The sequence below is a fragment of the Narcine bancroftii genome, chromosome 1, assembly GCF_036971445.1.
Source record: "Narcine bancroftii isolate sNarBan1 chromosome 1, sNarBan1.hap1, whole genome shotgun sequence".
NCBI classification, from domain to species: Eukaryota; Metazoa; Chordata; class Chondrichthyes; order Torpediniformes; family Narcinidae; genus Narcine; species Narcine bancroftii.
The window spans coordinates 136,409,435-136,436,076 of NC_091469.1; the positions used below are offsets into that span (position 1 = coordinate 136,409,435).

The following is a 26,642-nucleotide window of genomic DNA, read 5'->3' on the forward strand; positions in this document are numbered from 1 at the left end:
GCACAGAATTGCCATGTGAATATGTCAAAACTTATTTTGAGAATTTGGATGTTAGCTAGAAGCAGCGTTCACCAGAGGTCTTGATTGTAAATAAAACTGAAAGGGTTGAGGATCACAGAACAATACAATTTGACTCTTGTGAGAATCAATTTAAAGAGAGATTGTTTGATAAACTTTTGAAAGTCAAACTTACTGGTAATTGAGTTAAAAGCGATTAGGTGACTCATCTTAGATATGTTGTTGGCCAAGGAAAATTAGAGCCTGTTCAGGTTAAGTTCAGATGATTTCTCAATTTCCTATACCCACAGGTAAGAAAGTTGTTAGGATAATTTTAGGAATGGTTGGATATTATAGGAAGTTCTGTGAAAGCTTTGCTGACATTGCTCTTTCCCTGATTAATCTTTTGAATAAGAGTGAAAAGTTTTATTTAGACCAACAGTTGTCAGGAAGCATTGACAAACTGAAAGACATATTATGGCACAAACATGTTCTTAAATCACCTGATTTTGGAAAAAAAATGGCTGTGATGATAATAAACATCCAGTGGCTTACATATCTAATAAATTCAGTCAACACCAAAATAATTATTTTACCATTGAGGAAGAATTATTGTCCTTTTATTAGTTCTGCCACATTTTGAAGTATATGCATGCACTGCAATGGGACCAATTATTTGTCTACTGATCATAATCTGTTGGCATTTTTGAGTAAAATTAAAAATAAGAATAGGAGATTATTGAATTGGAGTTTAATTTTGTAAGAATATGTCCGGTTATAACTCATATTAGAGACAAAGACAATTTTATTACTGATTGGCTGTCCAGATGTTGAATTTAAAAATTATTTCTGCCATATTTGCATGTATTATGTTGTTGTAATACATCCTCAAACACAGAGGATAAATCTTCATTAAAAAAATTATAAAATTCCACAGAAAATCCATCATCCCCCAATGACTTTCCATTTGGCATCTCCTTTATCTTTAATCTCAAATTCAGTAAACGGAGCTTCCAATTCCACATCTTCCTCCTTTAATGCTGCTAACATTAATTTAGATAAATAAGATTCAATTGAACCACTATCCTGTTTCCCCTCCGAAGTATATAATTTTTGATAAAATGAATAAAACTGGTCATTAATTTCCTGAGGTTTATAGGTAAATATTGAGTTCTTTTTAAAAGCATTCATAATCCGTGAAACCTGTTCCATCTTTAATTGCCATGCAAGTACCTTATATGCTCTCTCACCCAACTCGTAATAACGCTGCTTAGATTGATTAATTAAACACTCAAATTGATAAGTTTGCAATGTGTTATAACGTAGTTTCAGATTAGCCAAAACCACTTTTTCTTAATCTTCTGTCACATCTTTCTGAAATTCCTTCTCCAATTCAGCAATTTGCTTCTCCAGTTCTAAAATCTCTGCCATATACTGTTTCTTAACTTTAGTAGTCTAACTAATAATCTGCCCAACCCCAACCCCAACTAACCAATCTTCCCTTGCAACCGCTGCAACCGTGCCTGCCTGTCCCGCATCGGACTTGTCAGTCACCAACGAGCCTGCAGCAGACGTGAACATACCCCTCCAGAAATCTTCGTCCGCGAAGCCAAGCCAAAGAAGAAAGAAAGAAGAATAATTTGCCCTCTTAAATAAGCTTTTAATGCATCCCATAACACAAAACGACTATCTACAGAATTAGCATTCTCAGTCAAGAACAAAGTGATCTGTTCTTTAATAAATGTAACAAACTCTGGTTTTTTTCAACAACATTGTGCTAAATCAAACCTCCATCTATAAGATGAATGTACCACTTCTGAACTTACACAAAAAAAAATAATCAAGAATGGTCCGATATAACCCTGCTTTTATATTCCACCTGTAATACTCTTCCTTGTAAATGTTCCGATACTAAAAAAAAACTATTCTGGAAAATGAATAATGTCGAGACGAATTAAAGGAAAAATCCTTCTCCGTAGGATTGACCCTTCTCCAAATATCCACCAAATTTAAGTCTTTCATCAAGGCCCCAATTTGTATCATCATCTTTGATTTCTTTATACTTTTTGGAGATTTATCTAATAAAGGATCCAGAACACAATTGAAATCTCCCCCAACTAAAATATTTTCATAAGCCTGATTTAACAACAAAAAAGCATCAGAAATAAAATGCTCATCATCAGCAAAAATTTTATAATTCACTGTTAAAACCCTCCCAACATTTCTTTCCATAGATTTTAATTCAAAGGGCAAATTCTTATGAATTAAAATCGCTACACCTCTTGGCTTGGAATTAAATTAAGAAGAAAACACATGACCAACCCAATCTCTCTTCAATTTGAGATGTTCTTTTTCAGTCAAATGTGTGTCTTGTAAAAAGCAATGTCAATTTTCATTTTCTTACTATAAGCCAGAACTCGTTTTTGCTTAATCGGGTTATTTAACCCCTGAACATTAAAAGTTGCAAATTTCAGATTAGACATCCCTACAGATTAACAATATAATCACTTACTACAAATCACTCCCCTTATAATATCTTAAAATCACTATTCCTCCCCTAAATATTTAAAAAAAGAAAAAAAAAAATCAAAACAATTTTTTTATTAACCCCCCCAAAAAAACTACCCAAAGGTAGTAATGCCCTAAAAAATAGGGTGTGGTAAACCCCACTAGTGGCAGATGACTATCAAAAATTTCAGTGCCATCCACCCCTCACCAGAACGTTATTCACCTCATCATAATCAAATATAATAAATATATTCAACCCATTAACTCCAATCCCAATGATTGTTCAGGGTCTTCCATGTCAACAAGACTGTGAGTTAACACTTCTTTCTTTCCATTCTTCCCATTTCTCCCATTCTTCCCATTCCCATTGCCATTTCCATTTAGATTTGCCTTCCTTTTAGGCGACGGTGGTGAGGATCGAACATTTCCTCGCAAATCTGGTAGTGAATTAGCAAAAATTAATGCATCATGGTCATTTACAAAAAATTGAGATTGAAAATTACCATAAAAGACTTTTAACACTGCAGGGTAACGAAAAGGAAATTTGTAACCCTTCTGCCACAACACTTGTTTAGCCAAATTGAATTCCCGACATCGCTTAATAATCTCCTGACTCAGATCTGCATTAAAAAATACTCTGTTATTTTGAATCATCGTTGGAGTTTGACTTTGTCATGCTTTCTGCACCGCCTGCCATAGTATCATTTCTCTGTCCTGATATTTCAGACAATGGAATAAGACTGCCCATGGCGGTTGTCCCAGAAGCGGTTTCCTCCGCAACACTCTATGTGCCTGGTCCAACTCTAGGCCTTCTGAAAAAAACTCCTTGCCCAACATCTTGGGAATCTATTTCTTAAAAAAAATTTCTGGATCAGAACCTTCAATATCTTCTGGAAGACCCAGAATCTTCACATTTTTTCTTCGACTTTGATATTCCAGTGAATCAATTTTCTTCAATAATTCTTTCTTCTGAATTCCCCAATCCACAAAAGAATCTTCCACTTTCTCAATTTTTCCCTATTACGTTCAACTTGATTTTTACATTCAAAAAAAGCTGTTTCAATTTTAAAAAAATTTTCTTGCACTGTATCCACTGATTTGATACACTTATTGACATCACTCTTAACTGCAGTCATATCTTCAGACATAGTATTCATTAATTGTCACTTCCAAAATTCCTCGAGTCGTTTGTTTAAACATATTGTCCATTTGATAAGCAATCCCTTGCAAAACAGCACACATAGACTCCATTCCAGATTCCAGTGTCTCTTTTTGAGGCCTACCTTCTCTATTCTCCACTTCCAGTTGCTCCTGCGTACTGCCCAGTAGAGGTAAGTCTTCTTCTTCTTCAAATGTTGTTGGTCCCTTTCCGGTGTGGCTGTGGGTCTGAACACCCGATAACGGCACCCCGACCACATCAGGATGCCGCCGCTCAGGCCCCCCCCACAGCCCACACCCAATCCAACACCTCCCGAACCCTGGAGGCACTGTGCATACCCGGTAAGGCCAGGGACTGCACAGGTGCATCTTCTGATGCCACTCTGCGTGCCCTCAGCCCACCCGATGGTAGCACAGGCTCACGGGTTCCTCTCTCGGCCGGGTTGCCCGTGCACCTGACATCACGGGCGCGCAGTTCTCACCAACTGAGTTTGTCGTTGAGCGCCACCATCTTGCAAAGGCAGGATCGGCGCCAGCGTCATACTCAGCCGGGCAGGTGTCTTCTGTGTCTTGGGAATTCCCGAAGTCGACTCTGTGGCTTCAGTTAAGCAGGTAGGCCTCAACTCTTCAGCACTCTTGAAAGGTAGTTTCTTCTGCAATTGAGTTGTTTTTTACATTAGTAGCCATTATAACCCACTAATGTTCCTAAAAATACAAATTTTCTTCACTTTTGTAAACTTTAAAAACAGGTACTTAAAAAACTAGCTGAGGAAGGGTGGGATCGCACATCTGTCCTCTACGCCATCTTTCCATGCACCCCCCATTATGTTGTATAAGAATGTGAAAGCTATCAATCACATGGTAGATGGTAATTTAAAATGTTGATATATTAGAAGTTCAAGATATTCTCTGTGGGAAGGAGATGTAACAGATTTGCATTAAAGTTAAAATCTATTGTAAAATATATATTTCTTAGTAAACTATAGGGTTAAACATATTTCTAGTGATAGAATTGTGGGCTGGATACAGGGACACATACTGGTCAAAGCACATTTACAGAGAACCATTGTACTCAGAGAGGGAGAGTTCATTCTTGGAGTTGTAGCGTATGGAAAACAGAATCATAATGGAACTGGTGTTCTTAATTGAAACTCAAGAACAACGGAATGTTTGCTTTTTTAAAACTGAAATATTAAAATACTCAAGAAGAATTGATGAAGGAGCCCACCTCTTTAAACATAAACAGATTTTTGTTTGTGGTCATCATCAGATTTCAAGGAATTGTAAGCCACCTAAGTCACTTGAACAGAGACGAGTTCAGAGGCGGTTATGGATATGGATTGATTTTGAAGAAAGCCAGGAGTTTTTTTTTTCCAAAATGAAACTAAAACTGCGGTGATGTCACTTCACGTGAAGGAAGAGAGACATTTTGAATCTAAAGACTGAATACAGGATTTGGGCAGTAATCTCAATGCTTTTCTGTACTGTATTATCCTTATTATATGAGATACTCAAAATAAGTGGCTTTTACATAAGTAAGACTACTCTTTTAAGAAAAGTGAGGTAGCCTCATTTGTGTCCAGAAGATGGTCACTCCTGTTTGAAGAACATCTCTTTGAAAGACAGAGACTTGTGAGTTTAAATAGATCTGAAGATATAATGTTTAAAAGTGCTTCATGATTACTTCTGAACCACAATTTAAAAAAAAACATCAACAAGAAATTTGAAACTGGACTTTAAAACTGACATTTCAGACTCAAGTTTATACTGTAATGGTTTTAGACTTTAACACACACACACTTTCACATAGTTGTCCATAATGGGATTAAATTTAGAGTAAAGTTTAGAAATTTTGTTATTAATAAGTTTAATAAAACTATTATTTTGAATTTATCATTGTCTGGTGAATTTTCCACTGCTGTTCCTTTGTTAGTAGTTAGAAGGTTTGTTAGTTTGTAACAGTCTCATCAGTGTAAAATTCACTTATGCAAGTGTCTGAGCCCTGAATTTCTTCAAGCATTTTGTCAATGACCATCATAATTTCAGATGTTTCCTGATGTTTGTACAGGGCTCAATATGATTTCCAATTCCTCAAAGAGTGAAGAAGCCATTTTGATGCAATGGCCTGTGTGGATTTACATGAAGAAACATGCAATCTTTGCAGAGTAATATTTGAAGAAAGCTGTGCTTGGTATATTTTAAGTCCTTCTCAAACTGCCCACAAGCACGAGCAAATGTATCATTCAGTGATCCCGTACTTATTTACACAAGCTTCACCTTTTCAAGAATTGCAAAATGAAACTAACAAGATTTCCAATTTTAATGGCTTAACTGGGTTTGATATTCTCTCTGATGCTTAGATAAATCTTCATGACTCAACAGATGCTGTTGATTAAACAGTTGTCTCTGGACTCATTTCTTGTCCCACTTTGGCATGCTCTATTTCAAGTTTTCTTTTATAATTGTAAGACTTACTTTGGAGTGTATTTGAACTCACAATTTTCCTATTTATTCTTTTAGGTGTTTTGCATTATCAATAACTGGATAGTTATTAGGAATGCAATTGACATTCCATTTTCTCATCTCTCTATACCTGGTGCTCTCAATATACAAATCTTGTCAAATAATTCTAGCCTCTTACCTTCATGGCAAAGCATTCTGATGGCTGACATATATCATATATTATTTTTTCAACCACATTCATCTGATGTCAACTCCGTCATACCCCCAAAATGTTCTCTGCATCAGCTTTCCACAGGAGCATACCAGCCTGCGGAAAGTGCCACTGATCGTCAAATAAAATCTGCAAAACAGCGCGAGTTCAGATCAGGCCTGCATGACCAGTATATCTTCTGTGCTTCTTTCACTGCATGTTCTAACCCTTCAGCTTCTTTGATGAGAATGAGGAGGAGATTGTCACACGATTTAATAACATTGCTTCATGACTTTAAATTTCAATATCTGAAATTACACACCATGATTTGATATCATTTCCTCTGGAAGACAATGGATCACAAAACATTGCAGCTCATTAACAGGCCATTCGGCTCAAATATCTTTGATGAATATGATGTCTAAATCAATCTAAAACTTTACTGCTTGCACCTGATAGATGTCTCTATACCCCCATTCATATTAATGTGTCTATCCAGAAGAATTTTCAATGCTATTATTTTCATTTGCTTCCACCAGCTCTCCTGCCAGCCCACTCCAGGCAAATTTTTGCCCTGGACTCCTCCTCTAAACTTCCTCTCCCTGACTTTAAACATATGTCCTCTGGTGTGCGATGCTTATATCCTGGATAAAGATTCTCACTGTCAATGGTTCTCATGATTTTGTACACCTCTATCAGGTCTCCTGCCAGTCTTTGAAAACAACCCAAGCTGTTCCAATTTCTCACCATAACACATACTCACTAAATCATTCAACATCCTGGTAAAATCTTTTGTGCCCTTTCAAAAGCCTCCATAATAGGGTGACCAGAATGGCACACTATATTCCAAGTGCAGCTGAACCAAAGATATATATAGCTACAATATGACTTCCTTACTTTTGTACTCAATGCCCTGTCCAATGAAGCTGACCGGTTTCCTCCCACCATTCAAAATGTACTGTGGGTGTAAGTTAATTGTGTGTAAAAATTAGGCAACACGAACTGATGGGCGGAAATGAATTTGTCTGAATTTAAATTTAAATTAAAAAAAAAAATCATACTACCCTATCTACTTGTGCAGCCATTTTCAATGAGCAATGGCCCTGGAATCCCAGATCCTTCCACACATCAGTACATTAAAGTCCGTTTCCATTAACTTTTTTAAATTGAAATTTAAATTTAAATTGATTTTTTTTTAAATTTAGACATACAGCATGGTGACAGGCCATTTAGGTCCATGCTACACAAACCCCAGGGAAAAACCACACAGACAACAGGAAGAACATACAAGCTCCTTATGGACAGCATGGGATTTGAATCTCGGTCCCGATCGCTGGTGCTGTAAAGGCGTTGCACTAACCGCAACACCAACCGTGCGTCCATCACAATGCCAACTATGCTGGCCTATATATGTTCCCCTCACATTTGACATCCCAAAGTGCAACACTTGTCTGAATTAAACTCCATCTGCTGTTTCTCTCCCATATCTACAAGTGATCTGTATCCTGTTGTATTCTTTGATAACCTTCTGCAACTCCATCAATCTTTGTGCTTTCTAAAACTTTACTCAAACACCCTCTTGCTGTTCCATGAAAATCAATTATTTACATCACAAGCAACAGGAAAATGAACACCAATATTTAATTATTTGTTTTTTTTTGTATTTGCACAGTCAGTTTGTTTACTTTCTTTCTTTTTACACATTATCTGCTTTGTATTTGTATCTTTTCCTTGGGTACAGTTTTCATGGCTGAAAAATAGAAATTCTGCTTTGCCCGTAGGAAAAATATGAATCATAGGGTTGTATGAGATGTCATGTGTGTACTCTGACAATAAATTTGAAATTTGAAATTTGAATTGATTCCCACAGAGCACCATTGGTCACAAGCCTCCAGTCCCAGTTCACAACCTTCAGTACTAACCCTCTGACTTGGAGGACCCAATTCTGTATCCAGACTATCAACTCCCATGGATTCTATTGCATCTGTACCTTCTGAATCAAACGATCATGAATGACCTTGTCAAACGCCTTATTAAAATCTATGTTGACAATACCCACTACTCAGCTCGATAATCCAAGTGTAATCTCATCAACATCTTGCAGAGCTGTAAAATGATATCAAAACTGTTGTACTCAGATGCTTGACTGATGAAGGTATACATGCCATCTGCCTTCTTCACCACCTTGTCTAATTGCATTTCAGCGATTTTATTTTGGGCCAGTTGCTCGAGGCTACCGGTTGCTTGAATTCCGGATAATGGGAATTTTACTGTATTTGTATCCCTAGATATTTCTGTTGATCAACAATCCTCAGGCACCTGTCACTCATCATGTATGTTCTGGCCTGGTTTAACTTCCCAAATGGATGCTTCATAATTGGGTCCACCCAATTCTGTCCAAAAAAAACCATATGCATTGATATGATAATCCGTATAACTGTACATCTACTCCCTCGAGAGCAGCTGTTATCCACCGGGGCCCTACAGTACTTTTAAGCAAAAATCTAGTTTTCTTTTTACCTCACGTTACATAAATATTTTTTGATGTTGTCGGTGGGAGAGAAGTATGGGTGCAACCAAAACTTGACTGCTTCACGGGGAAGGGGGCACTCACATTTTCAGAAGAGTCCTAAGGGGGCCCTAGTCAAAATAAACTGGGCTTTGTTTGAGTCATACTCCATCAAATTTTGTCTTGATCAAAAGCCTTAACCCTTAACTCAGGAATTCCATTTATGCATGTACTTGTCAAAGCCCAAGATTAGAAGGCAAGTTGGTCCAGTATTAATGAAATGTATTAGTAGAGAGTAAGGCATTAGATACCAACTGATATTTGATAAAACTGTTAGAGCAGTGGTTCTCAACCTTTTTCTTTCCACTCACGTACCACTTTAAGTAATTGTTATGCCATCGGTGCTCTGTGATTAGTAAGGGATTGCTTAAGGTGGTATGTGAGTGGGAAGGGAAGGTTGAGAATCACTGTTGTTGAGAATCACTGCTGTTGAGAATCACTGTTACTGAACTATTTTGCTTGAGAAAAATTAGCATTTGCCCATATCCTTCAGAGTTCGGAAACCATGCACATAACAAATCAATTAGGTACGATTAAAACAGTGATTTTCAAACTTTTTCTTTCCACCTTAAGCAATCCATTACTAACCACAGAGCACTGATGGCATAGGGAATACTTGAAGTGGTATGTGAGTGGAAAGAAAAAGGTTGAGAACCACTGGGTTAGAGTGTGATTCCATCATTTTACCGATGTTTGGCACAAGGTTTGATGAATACTGATTGTCTGGTTGGACTTAATGGGTTTTAAGTGCCAAGTACAGATTGGCTAATATTCTAAATTGATGAGCAGCTGCCAGACTTTTGGTTGTGCTGGTGTACATATGGAAGACATGCTTCAGGAGACAATGAAGAAAAAAAAAAGAAACACTTGCTTTCACAAATGCCATGATTTCAATTTCAGGATATCCCAAAGCAATTCACCACTAATGTAGTCTGTTGCAATGTTAACAAATAGAGCAGCCAATTTGCTCTCAGCAAGCTCTCAAGACAGCAGCAATAATGATCCGATAATCAATGTAGTTGATTGGAAGCACAATATTCAGATCATGGACTTCTTCAAGCTTGGAATTGTTCACACCTACAAGAGAACATCTGAAAGATCCCTTCATGTACCCTCCACCAAGCCACCTGCTCATGAGTCCATGTTTCGATCGCTAAAGAGGGATCTGAACTTTTTCTAGTCTGGTGACTGAGCCCCATCTCCTCAGTTTTCCAGTTGGGATGTTATTATGCTAATCAATCATTGCTGTGGCCAGGAGCTATTATAAATTTGACAAATTCACCACAGTTCGATCATATACACACATGATGGTATTGATGATGGTATTGCTTCAGGAAATGATATTGGTCAGTGAACCAGCAAGACCCTTGTTATTCTGTCAAATGTTAGTCATGTTTTTTTTAATCATTTAGTATCATAATGGTTAAGTTATTATCATTATCCGGAGGCTTAACATGACAATTGTTCCAGTGACCGGGATTTGAAATCCCATAACAGGAGATAGGGATTTAAGTGCAAACAATTAAATAAATCAAAAATTCTCAGTCTAGTCATCAAGGAACACTGGTCTGAAATTAAAACTCAACTTATTCACTGACGGAGATAAACAAGAAAATCTACAGATGCTGGGGTCTAGTGCAGTAAACAAAAATGCTGGAGCAACTCAGCAGGTCATGAATAAGAAGCAGAAAGCAGTTAACGTTGCGGGCCTGAGATCTTCAGCCTGATCATTCAGTCTGCCATTCTAATCAAGTATGACCTATCATCTACTTCTTTTGCAGTCCATCAGGATCAAGGATGACTTGCTTACACTTTGGTTTTGTTGGAACAAAACTGATGGATGAGGCCAATTTGAGAACTGAAGACAATTACCCAGATGGGACAGGAGGTGTCTATTGGGACAGAATGTTGAATCATTCTTGAAGTGTTGGACTTCTATCATTAATGCTGGCCCTCCAATGTGATCCTAAAATTGTGATCTCCACATTGAACTGTCATGGGTCAGGGATTTCCAGGATTCAGACAGGTTTGAAAATCTCCATGAATGTTTTCTTTTCTCTGCTTGGTTTTATTCTTCTCTGACAGAACATGGAATGGAGTGGGTACATTTGGCATCTGGTGCCAGACATGCAAACATCAATGCACCTCTAAGAGAGCTGATTGAAATTAGGGCCTCTTTGTTGATGAGGATATTGGCCTGCGAAAGAATGTTGATGTGAATTCATTTAAGTTGTGTGAACAACTTTGGTGGTAGTTGTTCAGTGCCATGAGGTACAAACTGCCAAATTCTTGGAATGATGTTGGAGAAGCAAGCTCACTGCCACTCTATGGCTTATTATTTTGGTGCCAGATCTGGTCTATATTTTGAAAAACAAAAAATCCCTGTTAAATCTTGAATTTATATCAAGAAGAGCCTGGCTAGAGTCATACCACCCCTGCCACTATCTCTTCTCCCTCCTCTTGTCAATAAAATGATTCACGGGTGTGAAATCATGTACCACCAGTTTCAAGAACAGTCTTTGCCTACCATTATAACATTCCTGATCAAACGACACACCTGTAAAGCTGCCTTTGACAAAAGATCTAACTGATCTCTCTCTCTCTCTCTTTCTCTCTTTCTCTTTCTCTTTCTCTTTCTCTTTCTCTTTCTCTTTCTCTCTCTCTCTAACTCTGCACTTTGTACTGTGCATTTACTATTGTACTGTATGTGGGCTCCTCCCTCGCTCCACACCAGGGTCATGCCCAGCGCGGAATGCCACACTGACCACCGGCTGGTTTGCTGCAAGCTCAACCTTCACTTCAAGCCAAAGCCCAGGAACAGTAAAGCCCCCAGAAAGAGGTTCAATGTTGGAAACCTGCAGTCAGACGAAGTGAGAGGAAATTTCCAGGCAAACCTCAAAGCAAAGCTCGAGGATACAATCCGCCTCACGGACTCGTCCCCTGAAACCCTCTGGGGTCAGCTGAAGACTACCATACTGCAATCCACTGAAGAGGTACTGGGCTTCTCCTCCAGGAAAAACAAGGACTAGTTCGACGAAAACAACCAGGAAATCCAGGAGCTGCTGGCAAAGAAGCGAGCTGCCCACCAGGCTCACCTTGCAAAGCCGACCTGGCCAGAGAAGAAACAAACCTTCCGTTGCGCATGCAGCCATCTTCAGCGCAAACTCCGGGAGATCCAAAATGAGTGGTGGACTAGCCTCGCCAAACGAACCCAGCTCAGCGTGGACATTGGCAACTTCAGGGGCTTTTATGAGGCTCTAAAGGCTGGGTACGACCCCTCACCCCAGGTCCAAAGCCCGCTGCACAGCTCAGATGGCAAAGTCTTCCTCAGCGACAAGATCTCCATCCTCAACCGATGGTCAGAACACTTCAAATCTCTTTTCTGTGCCAATCGCTCAGTCCAAGAATCCACCCTGCTCCAGCTCCCTCAACAGCCCCTAATGCTAGAGCTGGATGAGGTCCTCACCCGGGAAGAGACAAATAAGGCAATTGAACAACTGAAAAGTGGCAAAGCAGCAGGTATGGATGGAATCCCCCAGAGGTCTGGAAGGCTGGCGGCAAAACTCTGCATGCCAAACTGCATGAGTTTTTCAAGCTCTGCTGGGACCAAGGAAAGCTGCCTCATGACCTTCGTGATGCCATCATCATCACCCTGTACAAAAACAAAGGCGAGAAATCAGACTGCTCAACTACAGGGGAATCATGCTGCTCTCCATTGCAAGCAAAATCTTCGCTAGGATTCTCCTAAATAGAATAATACCTAGTGTCGCCGAGAATGTTTTCCCAGAATCACAGTGTGGCTTTCGCGCAAACAGAGGAACTACTGACATGGTCTTTGCCCTCAGACAGCTCCAAGAAAAGTGCAGAGAACAAAACAAAGGACTCTACATCATCTTTGTTGACCTCACAAAAGCCTTCGACACCGTGAGCAGGAAAGGGCTTTGGCAAATACTAGAGCACCTCGGATGCCCCCCAAAGTTCCTTAACATGGTTATCCAACTGCATGAAAACCAACAAGGTCGGGTCAGATACAGCAATGAACTCTCTGAACCCTTCTCCATTAACAATGGCGTGAAGCAAGGCTGCGTTCTCGCACCAACCCTCTTTTCAATCTTCTTCAGCATGATGCTGAAACAAGCCATGAAAGACCTCAACAACGAAGACGTTGTTTACATCCGGTACCGCACGGATGGCAGTCTCTTCAATCTGAGGTGCCTGCAAGCTCACACAAAGACACAAGAGAAACTTGTCCGTGAACTACTCTTTGCAGACGATGCTGCTTTAGTTGCCCATTCAGAGCCAGCTCTTCAGCGCTTGACGTCCTGTTTTGCGGAAACTGCCAAAATGTTTGGCCTGGAAGTCAGCCTGGAGAAAACGGAGGTCCTCCATCAGCCAGCTCCCCACCATGACTACCAGCCCCCCCCACATCTCTATCGGGCACACAAAACTCAAAACGGTCAACCAGTTTACTTATCTCGGCTGCACAATTTCATCGGATGCAAGGATCGACAACGAGATAGACAACAGACTCGCCAAGGCAAATAGCGCCTTTGGAAGACTACACAAAAGAATCTGGAAAAACAACCAACTGAAAAACCTCACAAAGATTAGCGTATACAGAGCCGTTGTCATTCCCACACTTCTGTTCTGCTCCGAATCATGGGTCCTTTACCGGAATCACCTACAGCTCCTAGAACGCTTCCACCAGCGTTGTCTCCGCTCCATCCTCAACATTCATTGGAGCGACTTCATCCCTAACATCGAAGTACTCGAGATGGCAGAGGTCCACAGCATCAAATCCACGCTGCTGAATATCCAACTGCGCTGGGTAGGTCATGTCTCCAAAATGGAGGACCATCGCCTTCCCAAGATCATGTTTTATGGCGAGCTCTCCACTGGCCACCCTGACAGAGGTGCACCAAAGAAGAGGTACAAGGACTGCTTAAAGAAATCTTTTGGTGCCTGCCACATTGACCACCGCCAGTGGGCTGATATCGCCTCAAACCGTGCATCTTGGTGCCTCACAGTTCGGCAGGCAGCAACCTCCTTTGAAGAAGACCGCAGAGCCAACCTCACTGACAAAAGTCAAAGGAGGAAAAACCCAACACCCAACCCCAACCAACCAATTTTCCCTTCCAACCGCTGCAACCGTGTCTGCCTGTCCCGCATTGGACTTGTCAGCCACAAACGAGCCTGCAGCAGACGTTGACATTACCCCTCCATAAATCTTCGTCCGCGAAGCCAAGCCAAAGAAGAAGTATGTGGGCTAATTATCTGGATTGCTCACAAAACAAACTCACTCACTGCCTCTCAGAACCTATGGCAATAAACTTGAACCTGGTTTGATGAGAATGATCAAGAGATCAGAAATGAATTAAAACCATATGACCATATAACCATATAACCGTTTACAGCACAGAAACAGTCCATGTCAGCCCTTCAAGTCCATACCGGTTCACTTGAACAACTCCATTAGAAATAAAAGGTATTCTTGGACTGCGAGCTCCATGCTAAAAGAAAGAAAATTATAAGCAAATAAATAAGGGTGGTATGAGTGCAGCAAGTACAGCGACTACGTGACAGTCAGAACAGAGTTAATAGAATTCATCGAGCCATTTAGCTTGGAAATAGATATTGCAGCCCATTAAGTCTGCACTGAGTAACAAGCACCCATTCAAGATAGTCCTACACTGATTTCATTTTCCCAACATGTTACTCTATTCTCCTCAATACCATCTTCACACCCAATTACCACTACTTACTTACATACAAAGGGCATCTTAATAATGGCCAACTGACTGACCAATCTGCACATCTTTAGGATGTGGGGAGAAACCAGAGCACCAAAAGGAAAACCATACCGTCAATGGAAGAACATGCAAACTCCATACAAGTAGCACTGGAGGTCAGCATTCAACTTGGCTTGCCCCAACACATGATGTGTCTACTCTTGCAGGTACATCAAAGTCTGGTCAGCATGTATGTGAAGACACACCAGCATGCTTTATGCTTCTGACTCCTTTTTGAAATGGTCCAGCGAGTCACTGAGATGGTTAATAAGTACATCCACAGCATCTTATCTCTAGGCGTGTGGGCAGCAATGGATGATGGAAACTCAGACTGCTGGGGGAAAATCAGCCCAAGTTATAACAATCAGCCCAAGTTATAATAACTCCTGGAGTTCAGCGATGCATTGGGAGGAATTGATGCAAATATGAGTAGAATCTAGGGAAGGTGTTGGGAATCTGAGTGAAATTAAAAAGGGATAAGTGTAAATGAGTTGTTTGACAGTCAGCACAAACTTTGTACATCCCCCTGCCTGTATAATGCTAGTGGAGTCAAAAGATAATGGAGAGATCCCAGCATCAACCATCAATTTGGAATAATTCTGCTTTAATTCAAATTTTTTAAAAAATATTCTCTCATTCTGATTAACTGCACCAAGATTCTATCACTCACCGATACACTACAAAAAAATTTACAATGGCCAAATAATCTCCCACACCTTTGGAATAAGTGAGGAACTTGGAAGAAACACTGCAAACAAGAATGGTCGAACTCCACACAGATAGCACCAGAGATCAGGATTGATCTCTGTAAATTTAGGAAATGAGATCTGCTTGCCTCTAGAGGATGATAACTTATCCAGGGGATTTTAACTCCTCTCGCAAAGAGGGAAGTAGCACTCAATATGCCATATAATATATTTTCTGAAAGATGATATCTCCTGCAATGCAACACCATGATTCAACATTGTGTCAAGTTTTGGAGCAGATATGAACTCACAACTTTCAGACTTAGAAGTATGATTGTTGGTTGAATAAGTTGAATAACTCCATTGCATTTTAATAGATCTTCGAATTTAGTAAATACAGAAGCATGCTGGAGAGACTCAGTATGTCTCGCAGCATGCTGAGCAGGCTAAAATACATAACCTTTCTTTCGCCCCTGAGCCTTTCTTCCAGGTGCCTGTATACAAAGGTAGGGGAAGGAGGGAAGAAGGGGCAGGGGGAGGAGCATAGGCCAACAGCGAAGCAGATGTTGGTGGTCAGGAAAGATAGGAGAGCAGAAGAGAAAAGCTGAGAATTGATCGGAGGAGGGGATTGGCTCTGTGAATGCAGAGCTGAAGGAAATGAGACAGAGGGATAGCAAAAGAGAGAGAGAGAGAGAGAGAGAGAGAGAGAGAGAGAGAGAGAGAGAGAGAGAGAGAGAGAGAGGCAAGGGGTGGAGAGATGGAGGACAGGAGATATAGGGATAAGGAATGAAAGAGACAAGGAGAGGTGACCTAATAAAACTGGATAAGTCGATGTTAATGCTACCTGGTAGGAGATTGCCCAGACAGATAATGAGGTGTTGTTTGTTGGAATCTAGGGGCTAAGATATCACGGAATAGAGGACTATATAACAATTTTTACATTTACTTAATGGTTAAGGGAAAAGTATAAGGTAATTAAGTGGCAATCACAGCATGGAGCAAAGTTGGCTGAGTACAGTAGGGGCAGAATTGTCTGCTTCCAAAAAACAAGGGAGAGGAAATGGATGAAACGATTTAGGAGGATTGCTCAACTGAAGGAGGTGGTGAGTAGCGCAGGAGACACAGGGCAGACCAGAACAAAGAATATCCCGTAAGAAACAAAGGGAATGGAAAGCCAGTCTAGGAAGAAGATTAAGGCATGAGGAGGTGTTAAGGAGAACAGAAGAGACATTGGCCAGACAGGAACAGAACGATGATTGGAAATATCTAGGGCAGGAATTGATTTCTGGTCAAAACAATAGGATGGTCTGATCTGGAAGATTTAAGATAAGAGGTCTAGACCTGAGATAAACTGTAGAATAAGGAAATTGCTGGTGATATACTTTATGTAAAAATCTAGCAAAGGAAGCCAACTTTTGTTCTGTATGGTAAATTGTAGCTATATAAACTGAGCAGACTGGACAATAGGGGTCAGTCTTGGGGAATAGCTCACTGTGCAGGTGACCTATGAACTAAGGACTGACCCAGAGCTCTGTTAAGTTTTATTCTTGTGCTGTATAATAAACTGATTGTTGAACCGAATACCTTCTCCTATCACTTCATTCAACGAGAACGCTGGACTCAGACGACACATAAACTAAATTGAGGGTAAGGTAAAGCCAGAGTCCGACATGTTCCTTCAATTTGCAGGTGGTCTCAGTTTGGTAGTAGAAACCATGAACACACATGTTAGAATGGGAATGGGGAAGGGAATTGAAATGGGTTGCCACTGGGAGATTCCTGCTATAACAGCAGACAGAGTGAAGGTAATCAATGAAGCCATCTCCCAGTCTCCATCCAGATCTTAAACTCTGCCACTTTAAACTGTCAGTGTTGAAATTGGAAGAATAAACAATCAATGGAAGAAAAGTAAAACTACAATAAAATAATGGGGAACAGAGGAAAAGGAAAACACTGAAGATAAAAGCTGGATTTCAGTAATATTCCCCTCTTTTACTCATTATCATCAGAACAGATGAGAGGTTCTTATATAGAAAGAGTGATTAATAAATGAACAATCTTCAATTGGATACTTTACCTTGCAGGGAATATAAGCCTTGGCCTTTGATACAATTTCTGCTGCAGAGAAAGATTTTCAAAGCTCAAAATGCTGATGCATTGCCAAGCATTCAAAGACCCCCTGCGGTGTACGTCACACTAAAAAAATCTCTCTGAACATGTTGAATTAAATTTATCTCCACAGTAACCCCAGTTCCTGCTTGCACTGGGGGACTCAGACCTCATTTTTATGAACTTTCAAAATACACACAAATGAGGCACTAAGTAGCTGTCTGCCAATGCAGCAGATAATTAATGAAGTTTACTCCATTTACAAGTGTGAATCTTAAACAAGAGCCATGCACGTTCCAACTTTGCATGTTTTTTTTTGTCCTTGCAGTGAAAATCAAAAGAAACTTATCAAACGTACAGTAACACCATGATGTTTGCAAGGGATGTTGTGATCTCCCAAGTGCTTGAGTGGGAAACAGGCTGATTAAGTTCTCTCCCATGTTCAAAAAGCTAAAATCAGGCCTAAACTTTTAACAACCTTGGAACCAAGAACAGCAGCATTTTCTCCACAATGGGGGAAATGCTTTGGTTTTGCCTCTTTAGAGATGCTTTCAAGCACTGAGCAAATCTAATGTTGGTGCCTGATTTTATTGGCTACTTATGAAATTGGAGTTTCTCATTGTGATTACAATGTGTGTTAAAGAAATAACAGAATATGTCAAATCAAGTCAAATTTATTGTAATTTGATTGTACGATTACAACCTGACGAAACAGCATTCTCCGGTCCTTGGTGCAAAACATGTAGACACACAACCAGACAGAACACACATACACACATACAGACAAACAATACCTATGCAGGCAAGTATTTCATCTATACAAATAAATAAATAAATATTGTTTTCTACTTATGAGAGGCTTCCATTCGTCAGTCAGCATCCTCACTGCCCATGGAAAGAAGCTGTTACCCAGCTTAGCAGTGTTGGCTCCGATACTCCTGTATTTCTTCCCAAATAGGAGCAGCTGAAAGATGCTGTGTGCAGGGTAGAAGGGGGTCCTCAATGATTTTGTGCGCTCTCTTTTGACAACAATCCCAGTAGATCACGCTGAATGGGGAGAGAGAGAGAAAGACACCAGTGTTCCTCCCTGATGGTTCTATGGATTGACCTCTAATCTATTTTTCTGCAGTGACTATACCACACTGTGTTGCAGCCAACTAGCCAGGATGCTCTTGATAGAGCTCCTATAGAAGGTAAACATAGTAGTGGCCAGTAGTCTTGCAGCTTCAGTCTTTTCCGGAAATGGAGTCACTGATGCACTTCCTGACAAGTGAGGAGATGTTAAGTGTCCATGATAGGCCACTATTTAAGTGAACTCCAAGGAACTTGACACTTCCCATGCTCTCTACTACAAAGTTGTTGATGTGCAGTGGAGGGTGATCGTTCCAAGTCTTCCTGAAGTCCATGGTCATCTCCTTCATCTTGTCCACGTTGAGACTCACAGCATAAACATATGCTGGGAAACAGGCTCCTGTTATTAAGATAAGACATGCTGTTTTTTTGTAAACACGATAGCTTAGCATGGGAAAATTCTATGGAAAGGAATTATAGTTAACATTTCAGGCCAAAACTATTATTGGCATCAGGTGTTATTTCTCTTTTCCCCACAGGACTAAATATTGATCTCTATAATGTATATTTCAAGTGACCAACACAACCATTTACTGAAATAAAATAAAACCGGATAGATATCTAACCCATGGTGAAAGTAATTGAAATCCAAAAAAAAAATTGAAGTGACACTTGAAAAGATTTAGGGATTATAATCTAATGTTACAACACATAAACTTCCTTTATAAATTACAAGTGATTTTCCTCCCTTTAAACCAACACCACTTCTTGTTTCACATATTTGTGGAAGAAATTCAAACTACAAGTGCAATCTTAATTCAGGTGAAGCTTCCGTACTGTACTTTACCAATCAATGGAATTAGCTTTGATGGTTAGGCACAAGTTAAATATTCAAATAGAAATACAGTGCACAGCCGAGAAGGATTAATATTCTGGACTTAATCTTTGCCCATTCAGGCTGATTGGAAATTGCAAAGCACTTTATGAGAATCCAATGAAAATAATAGAGGGCATACTGAAATAATAGCTATAATTATTGATATCATCAATTAGTTTGAGATGTTTCAGCAATTAGATCCAAAATTTATAGGGGGAAATATTTTTGCTGGGTTACACAACATTCTTTTATTTTGTTCAGATAAAGGTTAAAATGCAACGGTTATTTTACATTGAATCACACTGTGGACTTCCTTCACTCACCTCCTTTTAAGATTGAAAGAGATGTCCGATGCTTTGCGCATTACCATGGATACTATCAATAGGAATTTTTTTACACGTGTTAGGCAGACCTTACTTTAAGTACTTTCCTTCCTCATTGTCCTCAATCAAACTAAGATATAGCTAGCACAATACCCTGCACCTTGAATGTAAAATCTGAAGGGGCATTGCCCTCTGATCTGTTTAAAGGTTTCCAAATGCAGGGATATCAACTGTTACTTGAGATGCAACTTCATTAAGCACTGCAGCAAATGTACAGAAAAATATATTTTAAATGATAGCCAATGTTTTAGAAGCAGCAGTTCTTCATTAATTTGCTCTGTAGGCACTGTTCTTCTGAGTTCAGAGGATCAGCTTGCTTCCGAAGCCTCCATTACAATGGACCACCCAAAATGAAGTAACCATGTAATCATTTACATTTGGATGAGGAATTGGCCATCCAACATGACTAGTATTCTCCTCCATTCAAGAAGTTCATACTTCACTTGAATGTAACAATCAGAGTTTTCCCTGCCTTGCCTTCCTAGGAGATGGGTGTTACTGGAAGACAAAATGTCTTGATCCAGTGTGTACAAGTAGATGACATATTTTTCTTGTTTATTTTCATTGTGTGATGACATTGTTTAATGGTTATATTGTATTGTATATGTTGAACGTTGACATATGTTGTATACAACGTTGATATAACGTTGTATATGTTGATCCCTCCGGGATCAGCTGAAGACTGCCATACTGCAATCCACTGAAGAGGTACTGGGCTTCTCCTCCAGGAAAAACAAGGACTGGTTCGACGAAAACAACCAGGAAATCCAGGAGCTGCTGGCAAAGAAGCGAGCTGCCCACCAGGCTCACCTTGCAAAGCCGTTCTAGCCAGAGAAGAAGCGAGCCTTCCGTCGCGCATGTCGCCACCTTTAGCGCAAATTCCGGGAGATCCAAAATAAGTGGTGGACTAGCCTCGCTAAATGAACCAAGCTCAGCGCGGACATTGGCGACTTCAGGGGTTTTTACGAGGCTCTAAAGGCTGTGTACGGCCCCTCACCCCAGGTCCAAGCCCGCTGAGCAGCTCAGACGGCAAAGTCCTCCTCAGCGACAAGATCTCCATTCTCAACCGATGGTCAGAACACTTCCAATCTCTTTTCAGTGCCAAACGCTCAGTCCAAGAATCCGCCCTGCTCCAGCTCCCTCAACAGCCCTTAAGGCTAGAGCTGGATGAGGTCCTCACCCAGGAAGAGACATATAAGACAATTGAACAACTGAAAAGTGGCAAAGCAGCAGGTATGGATGGAATCCCCCCAGAGGTCTGAAAGGCTGGGGGAAAAACTCTGCATGCTAAACTCCATGAGTTTTTCAAGCACTGCTGGGACCAAAGAAAGCTGCCTCAGGACCTTCGTGACGCCATCATCATCACCCTGTACAAAAACAAAGGTGAGAAATCAGACTGCTCAAACTACAGGGGAATCATGCTGCTCTCCATTGCAAGCAAAATCTTCGCTAGGATTCTCCTAAATAGAATAATACCTAGTGTCGCCGAGAATGTTCTCCCAGAATCACAGTGTGGCTTTTGTGCAAACAGAGGAACTACTGACATGGTCTTTGCCCTCAGACAGCTCCAAGAAAAGTGCAGAGAACAAAACAAAGGACTCTACATCACCTTTGTTGACTTCACCAAAGCCTTCGACACCGTGAGTAGGAAATGGCTTTGGCAAATACTAGAGTGCCTCGGATGCCCCCCAAAGTTCCTCAACATGGTTATCCAACTGCACGAAAACCAACAAGGTCGGGTCAGATACAGAAATGAACTCTCTGAACCCCTCTCCATTAACAATGGCGTGAAGCAAGGCTGCGTTCTCGCACCAACCCTCTTTTCAATCTTCTTCAGCATGATGCTGAAACAAGCCACGAAAGACCTCAACAACGAAGACGTTGTTTACATCCGGTACCACACGGATGGCAGTCTCTTCAATCTGGGGCGCCTGTAAGCTCACACCATGACACAAGAGCAACTTGTCCGTGAACTACTCTTTGTAGACGATGCCGCTTTAGTTACCCATTCAGAGCCAGCTATTCAGCGCTTGATGTCCTGTTTTGTGGAAACTGCCAAAATGTTTGGCCTGGAAGTCAGCCTGGAGAAAACTGAGGTCCTTCAATAGCCAGCTCCCCACCATGACTACCAGCCCCCCCACATCTCTATCGGGCACACAAAACTCAAAACGGTCAACCAGTTTACCTATCTCGGCTGCACAATTTCATCGGATGCAAGGATCGACAACAAGATAGATAACAGACTCGCCAAGGCAAATAGCACCTTTGGAAGATTACACAAAAGAGTCTGGAAAAACAACTAACTGAAAAACCCTTACAAACATTAGTGTATACAGAGCCGTTGTCTTATCCACACTCCTGTTCGGCTCCGAATCATGGATCCTTTACCGGAATCACCTAAGGCTCCTAGAAAGCTTCCACCAGCGTTGTCTCCGCTCAATCCTCAACATTCATTGGAGCGACTTCATCCCTAACATCGAAGTACTCGAGATGGCAGAGGCCGACAGCATTGAATCCACGCTGCTGAAGATCAAACTGCGCTGGGTAGGTCACGTCTCCAGAATGGAGGACCATCACCTTCCCAAGATCGTGCTATATGGCGAGCTCTCCACTGGCCACCGAGACAGAGGTGCACCAAAGAAGAGGTACAAGGACTGCCTAAAGAAAGCTCTTGGTGCCTGCCACATTGACCATCACCAGTGGGCTGATATCGCCTCAAACTGTGCATCTTGGTGCCTCACAGTTCGGCGGGCAGCAACCACCTTGGAAGAAGACCGAAGAGCCCACCTCACTGTCAAAAGGCAAAGGAGGAAAAACTCAACACCCAACCCCAACAAACCAATTTTCCCCTGCAACCGCTGCAACCGTGTCTGCCTGTCCCGCATTGGACTTGTCAGCCATAAACGAGCCTGCAGCTGACGTGGACATCACCCCTCCATAAATCTTCATCCGCGAAGCCAAGCCAAAGAAAGAAGAAAGAAGAAAGAAGAATTTGTATGTATTTTAATTGATATGGTTCACAGTGTGAAAAATTTAAAAAAAAATAAAAAAAAATAATCTGGATAATAATGCACGAGTTGGATAATGGTGAATTGGATCAGCAGGTTTGCAAATGAGACTAAGATTGGAGGTGTTGTGGACAGTGAAGAACATTTTCAAAGCTTGCTGTGGGACCTGGACCAGCTGGAAAAATGGGCTGAAAATTGGCAGATGGAATTTAATGCAGACAAATGTGAGGTGTGGCATTTTGGAAGGACAAACCAAGAAAGGTCATACACAGTAAATGGTAGTATAAATGAGGAGTGCGGTAGAACAGAGTGATCTGAGAACACAGATACATAATTACCTGAAAGTGACATCACAGGTAGATAGGATTATAAAGAGAGTTTTTGGCATATTAGCTTTTATAAATCAATGTGCTGAGTACAGGTGTTGGGATGTTATGGTAAAGTTGTATAAGACATTGGTGACGTCAAATTTGGAGTGCTATGAGCAGTTTTGGTCACCTAACTACAGGAAAGATTTCAACAAGATAGAAGGAGTGCAGAGAAGATTTACTCGGATGTTGCCCAGACTTCAGAACTGAGTTACAGGGAAAGGTTAAACAGGTTAGGACTTTATTCCTAGAGTGCAGAGGAAATAGAGGAGATTTGATAGAAGTGTCATGTTGGGTTCAGACCAGTCTTTACAGGACAGTCCATTTCTGGCCTGTGCTCTTGTTGCTTTTCACCTGGAAACTATAGTATGGGAATGAGATGTTGGTGATTCCGTCTTAGTGTCCTTGTGGTCCGTTAACCATGTACGACCGTGGGCTGTGGTGCACGGAAGTTACTGTACCTTGCTGTCTTGCATTGGAGAACCACACATTGTCTCCTGGTGCCATCTTATCCAGGTTGCTCGCCCTGTGTCTCTCGTTATAGCATTTCATGTAGAGAGCTGATTCTTTGAACAAAGGAATTTGCCAAAATCCCATGTTCGCATCCAACTTGTTGAAATATTGTGCACCAGTGAGTATGCTTAGGGTTTGATCCACTGAATGAGCTCTAAACTTTTCTCTGCACACGGATCCATTCAAGGGTGTCAAGTCCACACAAATGCAAACATCTTTATTCTTTTTCAGTGCTACCACCATGTAGGCTCCTCTATGCGGCTGATGACTCCAAACTTCTCTATTCTTTCAAGTTCTCTCTTCACTTTGTCCATGAGTAGCAATGGGACCTTTCAAGATTCTTTCAGTGAAATGGTTTCACATCAGGCTTGAGTTTAATGACGTACGGCTACTGTACTAGCCTGAGTCTGTCGCAAAGTTTGGGGTATGCCTTCCTGACTGTCTCCTAGTCTAGGGCATCCAATCAGGTCACTAGCTGGAGTCTCACCGAAGCTGGTCTGCTTAACAGCACCACCTGTACGTGTCTCACCACATACATTTCTTCAGTGGTGCTCCTCTCTCTGAATGAGAGCGTTTTTTTCGCCGATCCCAGGACATCAATTTTCCAAGCTTTCCATTTCCAGCTATAATTATTTTGAACACTTGCTCGGGAATGGCTGTAACATCGGCCCCTGTGTCAACTTTGAAGGTCACTTTGCTGCCTCCTAAGTTAATGTCGGCCATCCTGAGCTCCATTCCTGATGCTATTTCTCCAAGGAACAATCTATCCACGTCCTCCACTATCTCATTCACCATGTGGGTTGACCTACAGACTTTTCTGTAGTGTCCTTGTTTGCCGCAGTTGTGGCATTTTGCACTCCAGGCTGGTCATTGAAATGTTGGGTGGAATGGTAGTTTTCCGCACTCAGGGCATGTCTTGCTCTCTACTTTGTTTTAACATTTTGCTGTCCTGGCATCTGCCCTTTGCCTCTAAACTCCTGTTATCTTCCTCTCTTAAGTTGCACTGTGTCTACTGCTAATTTGCTTGCACACATTTCTCGCAAGTCAGTTAGCCATTGTGACTGCTTTGATGAGAGTGAAGTCTTTGTCAAGTTGCATCCCTCTCGACTTTGACGAATCTATTAGACCCACTACTAGTCTGTGGCATAAACGTTTGTCATACAGATCCCCATATTAACAGTTCTCTGCCAATGCATACAAGGCTGTAATGGACCCGTCTACTGTTTCTGCAAGCTGTTGCCCTCTCTTGTTAAATTTCACCTGTTTGTAAATTACATTCTACTTGGGCACAAATTAATAATCGAACCTTCTCTGTACTGCAGCGTTCTGCTGCTGCTGCTCGTCCGTTAAGTCTCAGCCTCATAGCATGTTGTCATCCTTGTCCCCCGTGAGGTATACCAGCGTGTTCACCTGGTTAACTTCAGAGGAATTATTTAAATCACCTGCCATTCTGCACTGGAATCTCCTTATCCACTTCTCCCACTCCTGTGGCTTTGAGAATCAAAGGGTTCTGGAGGTTTTATTGTGAAAGTCACCATTGGAGGAGCTGCTGCTCCCAATCGAGGAGTCTCTACATGTTCAAGCCCGTCCTCCATTTTAGCTCACCTCTTTCACTTTTATTCTTTCACAGCCTGTCCTTCTCACTGTGGCTCAAAGCTGCACTTCTGACACCAGGTCATATTGGGTTCAGACACGTTCGTATAAAAATGACCTTGAGCCTGGAGTCGCGTTCGTAGCTTGTTTTATTTTACCATACACTTAGTGAATATCTCCACGCACAGGCGTTTCCCTACTAGTCCCGAGCCTCTCTGTCCAAGATGCGGAAGTCCCGCCCCATGACATCATTGGCCTGCTCGATGTCCCACCAATAGTGTTACACCACAGAGGTATTTAAAATTATGAGGGGGATAAATGTCAGAAGGTTTGTTTACCACTGAAAGTAGGTGGAAAACAGAGGACACAGTTCAAGAGTGAAAGGGGGAACATTTAGGGGGAAAACATGAGGGGGGAACTTCTTCACACAGAGAGTGGTGGGAGTGTGGAACGAGCTTCCAGCTAGAAAACCAACTCAGGTATTTAGATTTGGTTTTAGTTTTAGATTAATTTAGTTTAGAGATACAGCACGATAACAGGCCCTTTGGGTCCAAAGCCCACACCACCCAAATACACCAATAACACCATATATTTTATTTGCAAAGGAATAATGATCAGTTTTGCTCATGTGCAAAAATCATTTTGATGGAGTGTCTAACATTTTGTGGTAAGGATTATAAGTTCTAGTAGATTTTCTGAAAATGTCTATTGCACCAAACCACATTCTATTTTGCTCTGATATTCACTTTTCCAATGGCAACTTTTCCTTCAAATGCATTGCCTTTAAAATAAACAAATATTGAAATGTTCTGACTTTCCCCATTACTTCATAAGCTGTCTCTGACCAACAACTTGTTCAAATATCTCTATGTAGTAGAGTTAAATATTACTTGATAATAAAGATTTTAGATATTATTATCTTAAAGATATGATAAAATTTATAAATTGCTAATGTTTTTATATTTTCCAAGTATTCATTCAATAAAATCATTTTAGAATGGTATAAGTGAGCAGATTTGGACAGTAATTCATAATCCTTTTAATCTGCAATGTGTTATACACTGCAATTTGCAATCACTATATATTTGCAATACTTATTAGATTCATGCAACATGACTTTTTGTGCTCTAGTGCCTAAAATAGTCAAATCAAAGCACTTATCTCAGACTGAACACACTCTCTATCATATTCCATCCTTCAGATTCCAGTCATTCTCCTGTAATACATCACCTCTGTCATCATCTCCCTAAGATCTTACCTCTCAGACTTATTTCAATTGTTGCCGACTTAGTGATTTATGAGTGCCGTGAATCGCAGAGGCAGCAGTTAAGATTAGTATGGCAACTTAGCCAAGTTCACC

General features: G+C 40.9%; 1 protein-coding gene across 10 annotated transcripts in view; it reads right to left on the bottom strand.

The window, feature by feature from the left end:
* LOC138764513 (teneurin-3) overlaps positions 1–26,642 on the bottom strand; it is a 4,541,667-nt gene that overhangs the window by 2,150,375 nt on the left and 2,364,650 nt on the right. The window lies entirely within an intron of this gene.